The following is a 14,958-nucleotide window of genomic DNA, read 5'->3' on the forward strand; positions in this document are numbered from 1 at the left end:
GAGGAACAAATTGTATCATTTCTTAATGCATGCATTACTAAATGACAATAAAAGAGGACTGCGTGTCCTCATAATCTAATAATCTAATCTAATATGTTTTATATGCTGCTTTGGGCTTGTGATCCTGCTACTACAAAGTTTTTCATTCCACCTGTGCATACAGGTACTTGCATATATGACAATAAACTCAACTTTGACTTGAACTTTGATGAGTGGTTAAGTTACTAGATTAGTATGTCACAAACACGAGAAATTCTGATGATGCTGAAGGTCCAAAGCAGCACACACAAAATGCTGGGGGATCTCTGCAGGCCAGGCAGCATCTATGGAGAAGAGTAAACGGTCGACGTTTGGGGCTGAGACCCTTCATCAGGACTGGAAAAAAAAAAGACAAGAAGACAGAGTAAGAAGGTAGGGGGAGTGGAGGAAGAAGTACAGGGTGGTAGATGATAGGTGAACCAGGAAGGGGGGGGGGAATTGCTGAAGTAAAGAACTGGGAGTGTGATTGGCATAAGAGGTGGAAAACCATGGAAGAAAAGGAAGAGGGAGGAGTACCAGAGGGAGGTGATGAGCAAGTAAGGAAATAAGGCGAGAGAGGGCAATGGGAATGGGGAATGGGGAAGGAGAGGGAAGAGGCATTTACTGGAAGTTTGAGAAATAAATGGAAATCGATGTTCATGCCATCAGGTTGGAGGCTAAACTGACGGATTATAAGATGTTGCTCCTCTAACCTGAATGTGGTCTCATTGCAACAGTAGAGTATGAAATATACTCTGGATATAGCCTGGATGCATGATTTGCATATCACCAGAGAATTTAAATTGAACTAGTTAAATAAAATTTATAACATTGAGACAGAAGACCAATCTCAGTAGTGGCAATTACTGAAGATGTGAAATTATTGGACTATTGTGCCAAATTTGGGAGGTGTTGCATTTTTAGAAGTCAAACATAAGGGGAAAATATACAATAAATTACAGGACCATTAGGAGTATGGAAGTCAGAGGCACCTTGGAGACGAAGTCTACAGCTCCCTCCAAAAGTAGCAATGCAAGTAAATAGGCTGGTTTAAAAAGGCATGCGGCATGTTTCCCAGAGTTCAGAGCACTGAGCATTAATTAGGCAGTTGTGCACAGATGTATAAATCTTTATTAAGCCACATTGGCTTTTGTGTTGAGTTCTGGTCACCCCATTGCAGAAAGGATATGAAGACTTAGAAGAAGGTGCTTAAGGAGTTCACCAGTTTGTTCCCTGGATTGGATCTCACTTTAATTTTGTTATCTCATGTACTTGTTATTTATTTCTATTTATTTATATTTTTATTTGCATAGTTTATTGTCTTCTGCCTGCTGGTTGAACTTTCATTCATCCTGTATAGGTACTATTCTATAGATTGGCTGCATATGCCCACAGGGAAATTAATCGCAAGGTTGCGTATGATGTCATTTATGTACTTGGATAATAAAATTGACTTTGATTTTGACCTTGACTTTTAGCTATAAGGAGAGGGAGGACAAACTTGAGTTGCTTTCTCTTGAGCATCAGAGGCTGTTCTATGTTCTTTGTTCCAATCCTAAATCCAAGCCAATATGTTACCCCTGGTAAAAGTTCAGTCATTTTGTTAACTAGACAGCTGACTAATAAGGCAGAGGAGAAATTTGAGTATCACCTCACCTGGGAGGACTGTTTGGGGCCCTGAGTGGTAGTAAGGAGGAGGTGTAGGGCAGATGTAGCACTTGTTTCGCTTGCAAGGATAAGTGTCAGGAGGGAGATCAGTGGGTAGGGACGAATGGACAAGAGAGTTGCATAGGGAGCAAATCCTGTAGAAAGCAGAAAGTGCAGTGGACGAAAAGATGTGCTTACTGGAGGTGGCAGAAGTTATGGAGAATTATGTGCTGGAAGCGGAGGATGGTGGGGTGGTAGCTGAGGACAAGAGGAACCCCATCCTTGGTGGGGTGGTGGTGGATGGGGTGAGGACAGACATGCGCGAAATGAAAGAGATTTGGCTGAGGGCAGCGTTGATGGTGGAGGAAGTGAAGCCCCTTTCTTTGAAGAGGGAGGACATCTCCTTCATTCTGGAATGAAAAGTCTCATCCTGAGAGCAGATGCAGCAGATACAGAATTGAGAGGAAAGGATGGCATTTTTACAAGTAACCGGGTGGGAGGAGGTATAGTCCAGGTAGCTGTGAGAGTCTGTGGGTTTATTGTAGACATCAGTAGATAAGCTGTCTCCAGAGACAGAGGCAGAGAAATCGAGATAGGGGAAGGAGATGTTGGAAATGGACCAGATAAATTTGAGGGTGGGGTGGAAGTCAGAGGAAAAGTTGATGAAGTGAACAAGCTCTGCATAGGTGCAGGAAGCAGCACCAACGCAGTCATCGATGTAGCATTGGAAAAGGTGGGGAGCGACACCAGTGTAGGCTTGGAACATGGGCTGTTCCACATAGCCGACAGAAAGGCAGGCATAGCTGGGTCCCACGCGAGTACACTGAGTACACCCTTTGAAGGAAGTGGGAGGGGGCAGAGGAGAAGTTATTGAGAGTGAGGACAAGTTCTGCCAGATGAAGGAGAGTGGTTGTAGAGGGGAGCTGGTTGGGTCTGGTGTCCAGAAAGAAGCAGAGAGCTTTGAGGCCTTCCTTCTGGGCAATGGAGTTGTAAGATGCTTGGGGCCAGGGAACTTGAAATAATTGACTTCACTAAGTGTATGGGACATGTTATACAGAAATTAGACGAAGAATTGAGATTGCAAGATCAACGTTCTGGAGCCTGAGTGACGTACTATGTGGCAAGAGGTTGGACTTTGGGTTGTATTGTAGAATTTGGAAATGCTACGTCTGGAGCAGTCTGTTGTATGAAGTTGAATCGTGGACCTTATGCAAGGAAGTGCTACGACGCCTGGAGGCATTTAAGTGGTGTTTAAGGAGAATGCAGAAAATTAGATGGGTGATGAAGGTCAGTAATATGGAAGTGTTGGAGAGAGCGAGGAGAGAAAAGGAGTTGCTGAAGAATGTACAGAAAAGGAAGCTGGAATATGCCGGGCACTTGTTAAGAGGTAGTGGACTGCAGAAATTGTTATTGGAAGGGATGATAGAAGGAAAGAGGGAAAGAGAAAGGCAGTGAAACACTTGGTACGATAATGTGAGGCAATGGACTGGGTTGAGTTATGCTGAGGCCAGAAAAAGAGCGCAAGATCGAAGAAGATGGAGGTGCATACCCACCAACCCCGGATTCTGGACGGCACCCACTGACTGACTGACTGAAGCACCTACGCCCCATCCTCCAGAAAAATCAGAATCACCCAGAGGACACTTATTTTAATTCTACTTCCCATTCCCATTCCGATATGTCTCCATGACCTCCTCTACTGTTGCAATAAAGCCACACTCAGGATGGAGGAACACCACCTAATATTCCACCTGGGTAGCCTTCAACCTGATGGCATGAACATCGATTTCTCCAACTTCTGGTAATGCCCCTCTCCTTTCACCACTCGCCGCTCCCCTTTTCCCTCTCTCACCTTGTCTCCTTACCTGCCCATCACCTCCCTCTGGTGTTCCTCCCCCTTTTCTTTCTTTCGTGACCTTCTGTCCTCTCCTATTTGGTTTCCCCCTTCTCCAGCCTTGTATCTCTTTCACCTATCAGCTTCCCAACTCTTTACTTCACCCTTCCCCCGTCCTGGTTTCACCTGTCAGCTTGTGTTTCTTCCCCTCCTCCCCCCACCTCCTAATTCTCTCTCAACTTTCTTTTTCTCCAGTCCTGATAAAGGGTCTCGGCCCGAAACATCGACTGTACTCTTTTCCATAAATGCTGCCTGGCCCGCTTTGGATTTCCAGTATCTGCAGATTTTCCCCTGTGTGTGACTGAACCCATGAAGTACCTCGCTATATCTTTTGCACCACTTATTTAATTTAACTTTTTAATATATATATATATATATACGTACTGTATTTGACAGTTTTTTAATATGATGTATTGCAATGTACTGCTGACACATAACAACAAATTTCACGCATATGCTAGTGATATTAAACCTGATTCTGATTCACGATAAACTATTTTGGAAAGTTTCCTGAAATATTTCGGCTTCCAACAGCAATCTCCAGCCACTGGTCTCTATTTCCAGAGGTTACCTGGTCAAGAGTCAGCTAGTGAAATCCAGTGCATTCCCTTAATATAACAGGGGACTTGTCACAGTTACAATCCTGGCAATCTTCCAGACCAATTGCATTACGCAACTTCTTTGCCAAGATAAAGTTCTGCACTACCTTCAGACCCTTGACTTGGCTACCTTGAAAACTCTTCCACACACAAAGTTTTTAGTTTATCTGCTGTGTATTTCACAACTTTAAGATGTTGCTCAGCTCCTTTACACAGATAAGGTGGTTTTGAACAGTAATGCTGGAAATTCAGGAGCCAAATTCAACAGAGGAAGTTCCCCCTATGTGCTAATGATAAGGTAATCTATTTGATTGATCATAGCTGAGAGATAAATATTCACATGGGCACAAAGAAGTTGCTTTACCACACAGACACCTCTAGTTCAAGATCACAAATCTGCAGATGCTAGAAATCTGAGCAACACACACAAAATGCTGGAGGAACTCAGCAGGCCAGGCAGCATCCATGGAAAAAAGTGCAGTCGACGTTTCTGGCCGAAATCCTTCGGCAGGACTAGAGAGAAAAAGCTGAGGAATAGATTTGAAAGGTCAGGGAAGGGAGAGAGAAACGACAGGTAATAGGTGAAACGTAGGGGAGGGTTGAAGCAGAGAACTAGGAAGTTGATTGGTGAAAGAGACACAAGATCTGCAGCTGGATCTTCAACTTCCTCACAGACGGGACCCAGGCTGTAAAAATAGGAGACAAGCTCTCCTCTACAATCACTCTGAGGACCGGTGCCCCACAAGGCTGTGTACTCAGCCCCCTGCTCTACTCACTGTACACCCATGATTGTGTAGCCAAGTTTCCATCAAACTCAATACGTAAGTTTGCTGATGACACAACAATTGTAGGTCATATCTCGGGTAATGATGAGTTTGAGTACAGCGAGGAAATTAAGAACCTGGTGGCATGGTGAAAAGACAATAACTTATCCCTCAACGTCAGCAAGATAAAGGAATTGGTTGTTGACTTCAGAAGGAGTAGCGGACCGCACGACCCAATTTAAATTGGTGGTGTGCAAGTGGAACAGGTCAAAAGCTTTAAGTTCCTCGGGGTCAATATCACAAATGACCTGACTTGTTCCAACCAAGCAGGGTTACCTGCCAAGAAGGCCCACCAGCGCCTTTACTTCCTGAGAAAACTAAAGAAATTTGGCCTGTCCCCTAAAACCCTCACTAATTGTTATAGATGCACCGTAGAAAGCATTCTTCTAGGGTGCATCACAACCTGGTATGGAAGTTGTCCTGTCCAAGGCCGAAAGAAGCTGCAGAAGATCATGAACACGGCACAGCACATCACACAAACCAATCTTCCATCCTTGGACTCAGTTTACACCGCACGCTGTCGGAGCAGTGCTACCAGAATAATCAAGGACATGACCCACCCAGCCAACACACTTTTCGTCCCTCTTCCCTCCGGGAGAAGGCTCAGGAGCTTGAAGACTCGTATGGCCAGATTTGGGAACAGCTTCTTTCCAACTGTGATAAGACTGCTGAACGGATCCTGACCCGAATCTGGGCCGTACCCTCCAAATATCCAGACCTGCCTCTCGGTTTTTTTACACTACCTCACTTTCCATTTTTCTATTTTCTATTTATGATTTATAATTTAATTTTTTAATATTTATTAATTTTTACTATTTTATTATTGTTAATATTTAATATTGGTAATCCAGGCAGTGGGAAGTGCAGAATCAAATATCGCTGTGATGATCGTACGTTCTAGTATCAATTGTTTGGCAACAATAAAGTATAAAGTATTGTGTATGCCTCTATCATGTCTCCTGTCATCCTCCTTCTCTCCAAAGAGTAAAGCCCTAGCTCCCTTAATCTCTGATCATAATCCATACTCTCTAAACCAGGCAGCATCCTGGTAAATCTCCTCTGTGCCCTTTCCAATGCTTCCACATCCTTCCTATAGTGAGGTGACCAGAACTGGACACAGTACTCCAAGTGTGGTCTTACCAGAGTTTTATAGAGCTGCATCATTATGTCACAACTCTTAAACTCTATCCCTAGACTTATGAAGCCTAACACCCCATAAGCTTTCTTAAGTGCCCTATCTACCTGTGAGGCAACTTTCAGGGATCTGTAGACATGTACCCCGAGATCCCTCTGCTCCTCCACACTACCAAGTAAGCTACCATTTACTTTGTACTCTGCCTTGGAGTTTGTCCTTCCAAAGTGTACCACCTCACACTTCTCTGGGTTGAACTCCATCTGCCACTTCTCAGCCCACTTCTGCATCCAATCAATGTCTCTCTGCAATCTTTGACAATCCTCTACACTATCCACAACACCACCAACCTTTGTGTCATCTGCAAACTTGCCAACCCACCCTTCTACCCCCACATCCAGGTCGTTAATAAAAATCACAAAAAGTAGAGGTCCCAGAACCGACACTCGTGGGACACCACTAGTTACAACCCTCCAGTCTGAATGTACTCCCTCCACCACGACCGTCTGCTTTCTGCAGGCAAGCCAATTCTGAATCCACTTGACCAAACTTCCCTGGATCCCATGCCTTCTGACTTTCTGAATAAGCTTACCGTGTGGAACCTTGTCAAATGCCTCACTGAAATCCATGTAGATCACATCCACTGCACTGCCCTCATCTATATGCCTAATCACTTCCTCGAAGACCACTATCAGGCTTTTTAGACACAATCTGCCCTTCACAAAGCCATGCAGACTATCTCTGATCAGACCATGATTCTCTAAATGCCCATAGACTCTATCTCTAAGAATCTTTTCCAACAGCTTTCCCACCACAGACGTAAGGCTCACTGGTCTATAACTACCCGGACTATCCCTACCACCTTTTTTGAACAAGGGGACAACATTCGCTTCCCTCCAGTCCTCCGGTACCATTCCCGTGGACAACGAGGACATAAAGATCCTAGCCTGAGGCTCAGCAATCTCTTCCCTCACCTCGTGGAGCAGCCTGGGGAATATTCCAACAGGCCCCGGGGACCTATCCATCCTAATGTATCTTAACAACTCCAACACCTCCTCTCCCTTAATATCAACATGCTCCAGAACATCAACCTCACTCATATTGTCCTCACCGTCATCAAATTCCCTCTCATTGGTGAATACCAAAGAGAAGTATTCATTGCGGACCTCGCTCACTTCCACAGCCTCTAGGCACATCTTCCCACCTTTATCTCTAATTGGTCCTATCTTCAGTCCTGAAATTCTTTTGTTCTTCAATGCCTTGGGGTTTTCCTTTACCTAATTCACCAAGGCCTTCTCATGCCCCCTTCTTGCTCTCCTCAGCCTCTTCTTAAGCTCCTTTCTTGCTACCCTATATTCCTCAATGGACCCATCTGATCCTTACTTCTTAAACCTCATATATGCTGCCTTCTTCCACCTGACTAGATTTTCCACCTCACTTGTCACCCATGGTTCCTTCACCTTACCATTCTTTATCTTCCTCACCGGGACAAATTTATCCCTAACATCCTGCAAGAGATCGCTAAACATCGACCACATGTCCATAGCACATTTCCCTGCAAAAACATCATCCCAATTCACACCCGCAAGTTCTAGCCTTATAACCTCATAATTTGCCCTTCCCCAATTAAAAATGTTCCTGTCCTCTCTGATGAGATCCCCCCTCAGCCTTCTAAGTTCCAGTGAGTACAGCCCCAGAGCCATTAAAAATTCTTCATATGATAATCCTTTCATTCCCGGAATCATCTTTGTGAACCTCCTCTGAACCCTCTCCAATGCCAGTACATCTTTTCTTAGATGAGGAACATAAAACTGTTTGCAACACTGCAGGTGAAGCATCATCAGTGCCTTATAAAGCCTCAGTATTATATCCCTGCTCTTGTATTCTAGATCTCTTGAATGATACTATCACATTTGCCTTCCTTGCCACTGACCCTAGCTGCAAGTTAATTTTTAGGGTGTTCTGCACAAGGACTCTCAAGTCCTTTTAATCTGAGAGCTTTGGATTTTCTCCCCATTTAAGAAATAGTCTTCACATTGATTTCTTCTACCAAAGTGCATGATCATGCATTTTCCAACATTGTATTTCTTTTGCCACTTTCTTGCCCACTCTCTTAATCTGTTTAAGTCTTTCTGGATCGTCCTTCACAATTTCCATTGGCTCCAATGCAATTTCACAACCAGGGGCATCTTTCTGCCCCCTTCCTTTTCCTTCCTGCATTTTGAAGGGACTGTCCTCTTCAGGAATCCCTGGTCTGTTTTCTGTCCCACCAACATCCAACATCTCCTCATCCTGTGGCACTTTGTTATTCAACCACAGGAGGTGCGACTCTCGTTCTTTGACCTTCACCTCTCACACCATCCAGGGTCCCAGCTGATGCAGTGCTCCCTAGGACTTCCGTCAATCTAGTGTACTGCATGTGGAGCTCAGAATATTGTCTCCATTGTTCAGAGAAACCGAACAGTCTGCTGGATATAATCTTACTCTTCCTGTCCCCTGCCACTTCATTACTTCATCCCACTCTTATCTACCTACCTAATACAAGGTGCTCTAAGAATCCATCTCTGAGGCATTCCACAAACTCCCTTTCTTGGGGTCCAGCACCAACCTGATTTTCCCTGTCTACCTGCATGTTAAAATCTCCCATAACAACCGATGTTGGGGGAGTCCAGAACCAGAGGCCACAGTTTAAGAATAAGAGGTAGAAAATTTAGAACGGAGTTGATGAAAAACTTTTTCACACAGAGGGTTGTGGTCCTGTGGAATGCTCTGCCTCAGAAGGCAGTGGAGGCCAATTCTCTGGATTCTTTCAAAAAAGAGTTAGATAGAGCTCTTAAAGATAGCAGAGTGAAGGGATATGGGGAGAAGACAGGAAAAGGGTTCTGATTGTGGATGATCAGCCATGATCACAGTGAATGGCGGTGCTGGCTCGAAGGGCTGAAAGGTCTACTCCTGCACCTATTGTCTATTGTCTACCTGTGGCTCCTACACTGTTGTGATAAGGCCAGACAGATGTTTGAGCATAAGTAATTCATCTTCCAGCTGGGGACATGGCAGCCTTCTAGCTTCAATGTCAAATTCTCCAACCTCTGACAACACACGTCCTCTGTTCAATTTGGAACTGGCTATTTTTGCTACAGCTAATCTGTCAGTGACGTTGGTTCAGTTTTTCTACACACTGTTCTGCTATTGGAGGCACACCTCATTTCCTTGTCAGCCTCTGATTGCCACATTAACAGCTCATCCCAACAGTGAGTTTGGCCCCAGCCTATCACAGTTAATGCCCTGTCCATTCTTGGTCTCCAATCTCTCTACACTTAAAAGTAACATTTTTCCTCCCTGTGTCCCAGTTCTGATGAAAGCTCTGTTTCCTGACCTGACAAGTATTTCCAGCATTCCCTATTTTTGTTTGAGCCAATTCCCACCAGTTGATATTCCCTGAATCAAATGAGTAGTGCTGATGCCTATCGCCATTGAGTCTAGAACTTCTCAGCTTTTGCATCTTTCTTTCCTTTTTGAATAATTTCATTAAAAACTACTACCAGTTTAATTAGAGTCATCGAAAAGTACAGCACAGAAACAGGCCCTTCTTGAATTTTGGTGGAGTGGAAGGGATTGTAAAATGGAACCAGTTAATCGTAAGTGTTTGTATTTTGCAAGGTTCTCCATATTAAACAGTTTGCTTTTATTTGAAGGTGAAATCTTAAACACAAATGAATGGTGTAGAGATTTCTTATCAACCTTCTGCGCAGCTAGTCTACTGCTCCAAGAGTGCACATCAATAGGAGGACTGGCCTGAAAGTTTTTGAGATACTTAATGTGCAATGGAACCTTTATCCTCCTAATTAGGTACAGCATCTGCTGTAATCGCTGTGGCAAAAGGTCTTTTAACTGCTGCCTTTGGGGTTATTTTGTTGTAAAGAAGTGGAAGAAAGCTCTACAGGAATCCACTGGGCTGCCGGGAATAATTGCATTTGTCGAAAAGGAGAATGAGAGGCCTTGTGGGGAAGAGAAAAGCCTGGGCATTGATTGCCTTTTTGTATTTCCTGTGAAATGGTCTGATCCCAGTCATTAGTGTAACACAAACGCTCCACCATGACAATGAGAAGAGAGTGAGTGAATTGGTGCTTCATTTAGTTATTGAGAATATGGGCAGGATCACAGCATGAATGGGGGTGGAATGACACCACCCCCTCCTCCTCCTCCCCTGCCTTCCTTCCAGACACAATCTGTGCTCTGGGGAACTATAGTCTGAGGGCTGTATGTTTGCTGTGGATTCACCACACAGCTGGACTCGAGTTGAATGCTGGAAAGAGTTGTTTTTGCTTTGCAATACTTCAGATTTTGTGCTCAAATTTGATAGGCAGCCTTAACCATGAATCAGAAGAAAGACTGTGCACTCTGAATCATACCCTGGTAAACTGGGAGAGAAGCCTAACATAAATCAAAACCAAGTGGTTTGGAGGTGGCCAGCCTGATTCTTAAGAACCAATACTCTGCAAGAGGAATGGAGAGTAAGGAGTAGCATAATTATATGGCCGCCGAATAGAATTAAATGGCATAGGAGGTAGTGGGTTAAGCTTGTACAATGGGTGCAGGGAAATGAAAGATATGAATATGTTTTTGCAATGTACAGGATAAATAAAATAAATGTGCTGGACCAGACTCAAAGGGCTAAATGGCCTAATTCTGCTCTTACAACTTATGGTCTTATAGAATGAATGGTTTTCGAAGACACATTCTTATTTTGTCCCAGTAAGTAGCACCTTATTAAGTAATTTCTGTCTTGGTACTCAGAGCCAGAACAGGCAACCTGGATTGTAAGGAACAGAGGCCAACATGCGGTCAGGGCCATCTGTGTAGACATTCAATGTGATGGTACAGACTGGATTCTGTCCAATTTATGGAACTAACAAAGCTACTGTTATCCTTCATATAACCCTGCAGTGGGAGTGCTTCTCCCATCTAATGTAGTAGCTCTCAGCAAGCTGCTGAAGAGTAGAAGAAAGTAGAATCTTCTCCTGGCTACGAATGTAAGACTGTGTGGAATCAGAAGAGAAATGATAGAAAGGAAGACCACCAGACAACATAGCAGAAAGCAGAGAACAAGCAATGCATGGTGTTTTACAATGGTTGGTCTCATAAATAGAGTTTTCTTACATAAATAATTTGGACTATGGATTTAGAAACGTAATTTCAGAATATGGACACAGGACTTTGCTTAGGACATCGTAAAAGTCATGTTCTCTGTATTATGAAGAGGATATTGAGGCACTAAAGAAGGTCAGAAAAGATTTACTAGAATAATACAAAACCTCAGAGGCTGTAGCTACCTGGGAAGATTGAGCAAGTTGACCCTGTTATATTTGGAAAAGGTAAGACTGAGAGGCAACTGGATGCCCAATTTCCCTGCCAATGAAACCCCAGTTCTTTCACAGTGGTATTCCACCCTGTAATTGGGTCACAGGAACAAATGGAAAAAACACTATGCTGAAATTGTTCCAGGAATCCTTTGATCCATATGACTCCATTCCATGGAAGTCTTCTCATGGAAATGTTTAATGAGGTGAAGGCAGATAAACTGTTTTACTTGTACTTGATACTGGAATGAGAAAGTGAAACTAGACTGTCAGCAATAAAATTGGGCAAGTTAGGAGAAACGTAGTGACCCAGAGAGCCTAGAATGTTGAAACTTCCTCTGGGATTAGTTGAGTAAATAGCACAAAAGTATTTCAGGGAAAGGTAGGAAAGCAAATGAGAAATAATTAATCAATTCATTCATTGAAGTAGGATGGTAGAAGGTTCCTAGAGATTGGTAGGAATTTAGTGGGCATTATGGACTGCAATATTATGGAAAAGGAACTCCATAGTACAACATTTTCCCCACATTATAAAGAGTCTTTGGTTACTAACTATTCAGGTTACTAACTATTCTGGAAGGAAATCTTGGCTCTCTCCACTAATCCCTAAAGGCACTAAATAGGAGAGCCGATCATATGAAATGCAAACTTCATCATTTTAAACCCATAGGAATAGGCATCAAAAACTTGCTTTTATGGGTTACATGGCTGCACATCACAGGGTTTTAGAAAGTGCATACATTTTAATCAGGTTGATTAAATTCAGGCTGCTCCTCAGGATGAGGATCAACAGGTGACGTAGTGGTTAGCACAAAGCTTTACAGTACAGCCCACCCAGGTTCAATCCCTTTCACTGCGTGTAAGAAGTTTCAATGTTCTTCCCTGTGACTGTGTGTGTTTTCTCCAGGTGCTCTGGTTTCCTCCCACAGTCCAAAACGTACCAGTACGTAGGTGAATTGGCCATTGTAAATTGTCCCGTGATTAAGCTTGGACGAAATTAGGGGATTTCTGGATGGCATGGCTCAAAGTGCTGGAAGGGCCTATTCTGCACTGTATCCCAATAAATAAGTAATAAATAAACACCTCATATTCTGTCTAGGTAGCCTCCAACATAATGGCAGGAGCATCAATTTCTTCAGCTTGTGATAATTACAAAGTGAGTGCTATTGTAGTGCGGTGGATTGATCTCTTCATTGCTGAGGCTAGGTGGCAACTCTTAGACATATCCTCTTACTTACTCTTTGAAAAGGACCCCACTCAGGACAATCAGGACATTGTCTCCAACACCATCACCAACTCATTAGCTCTGGGGATCTCCCATCCACTGCCACCAATCTCACAGTTCCTTTACCCTGCACTGCTCATAATTACCTCCTACCCAAGATCCCAAAATCCACAGACCTGACTGTCTGGTAGGCCCATTATTTCTGCCTGCTTCTGCCCCACTGAACGTGTGTTCACATACCTCAATTCCATTTTATCACCTTTGGTTGAGTCCCTTCCCATCTACATCTACAACACTTCACATGTGCACAATCTCCTCAGACCTTTCAATTCCCTTGCCCTGATTGCCTAACTTGCACCATGAATATCCAGTCCCTATACACTTCTACCCCCATCAAGAAGGCTGAAAGCTCTCTGCGTCTTTCTTGACAACAGACCCAACCAGTTCCCCTCTATCACCACCCTCCTCTGTCTTGTGGAACTGGTCCTCACCTTTAACATTTTCTCTTTTGGCTCTTCCCACTTTTTCCAAACTCAGGGTGTAGCCATGGGTACCTGCATTGACCCCAGCTATGCCTTTTATATTGGTTATGTGGGACAATCCATGTTCCAACCCTTCCTTTGTAACACTTCCCAACTTATTCTGCTCTACATTGACAACTGCATTGGTGCTGCATCGTGCACCCAGGCTGAGCTCATCAATTTCATCAACTTTGCCTTCAAATTCCACTTTGTCAAATTCACTTGGTATATTTCTGGCACCTCTCCTCCCTTTCTCGATCTCCCTGCCTCCATCTTTGGAGACAAATATTTACTGATACCTTTTATAAAACCTCCGATCCCCACAGCTATCTTGATTATACCTCTTCGCATCCGGTCTCCCTTTTATTCTATTCCCTTTTCTCAGTTCTTTTGCCTCCCCGCATCTATTCCCAAGATGAGGCTTTCCTTTCCAAGACATCAGAGGTGTCCTCCTTCATCAAAGAACAGGGTTTCCTTTCCTTCACCCACATCTTTATTCCTGGACATCTGCACTCACCCCATCTTCCTACTGCCTTAACAGAGATGGAGTTTCTTTCATCCTTACTCATCCTCATCCCATGAGCATCCACATCCAAAACATCTTTCATGCAACTTCCGCTGTCTTTAATAGGACCCTACTACCAAACATATCTTTAACAACCCTCTCCCCTGCCCCCACCAGCTCTCTGCTTTCTGCAGGGAACACTCCCTCTGTGGTTCCCTGCTTCATTCATGCTTCTCCCACTCATCTCCCTCCTGGCACTTATTCCTCCAAGTGGCAGAGTGCTATATCTGCCCATTCACCTCCTCCCTCAGGCACCAAGATAAGGGCAACACTTCACCTGTGAATCTGTTGAGGTAAACTACTGTATCCCATGCTCCTGGTGAACAATGGTGAAACCCAGTGTAGATTGGGGATCGCTGTGTTTAACCCCTCTGTTCCATCCAAAATAACCCAGAATTTCCAGTAGCCAACCATTTTAAATTCTATCTCCATTCCCATTCCAACTTGTCAGACCACAGCCTCCTCTTCTGCCACAATGAGGCCACACCCCATATTCTGTCTAGGTAGCCTCCAACCTGATGGCATGAGCATTGATTTCTCCAATGTCCCATTTTTTTTGTCCCTCACTTTCAGTTCCCCAGTCTGGCCTCTTAACTCTTCTCCTTACCTGCCCATCTCCTCCCTCTAGTGCCCCTCCCCCTTCCCATTCTCCTATGGTCCACTCTCCTCTCCTATCAGATTCCTTCTCCCCCAACCCTTTGCGTTTTCCACCAATCACTTCCCAGCCTCTTATTTCATCCCCATCCCCACCCCGACCGACCTGGCTTCACCTATCACCTCCTAACTTGTCCTCTTCCCACTCCTCCCACCTTCTTATTTTGTCATCTTCTTCCTTTCCAGATCTGATGAGCATCGACAGTTTTCTCATCTACATAGATGCTGCCTGACCTGCTGAGTTCTTCCAGCATTTTCTGTCTGTTGCTCTGGATTTCCTGCATCTGCAGAATCCCTTGTGTTCGAAGTTTAAATCCTTGCTCTTTTTTAATTTGGATTCTCACATCTCATAACCCAGTGGAGAATTTATCCATGATTCAAACCGTCATTTTCTAGTCTCTTTGCCCCTTAACTTCAAGCAAGACAAGTGAGTAGATACCCCATTGTCAATGAGCATTGTGTTTTTATAAATGGGACCATGAGCCTTTGCGTGTCAGTTTGTTTTGGAGCTCAATTTGT

This window comes from Mobula birostris, chromosome 27 (assembly GCF_030028105.1).
Source record: "Mobula birostris isolate sMobBir1 chromosome 27, sMobBir1.hap1, whole genome shotgun sequence".
NCBI lineage: Eukaryota > Metazoa > Chordata > Chondrichthyes > Myliobatiformes > Myliobatidae > Mobula > Mobula birostris.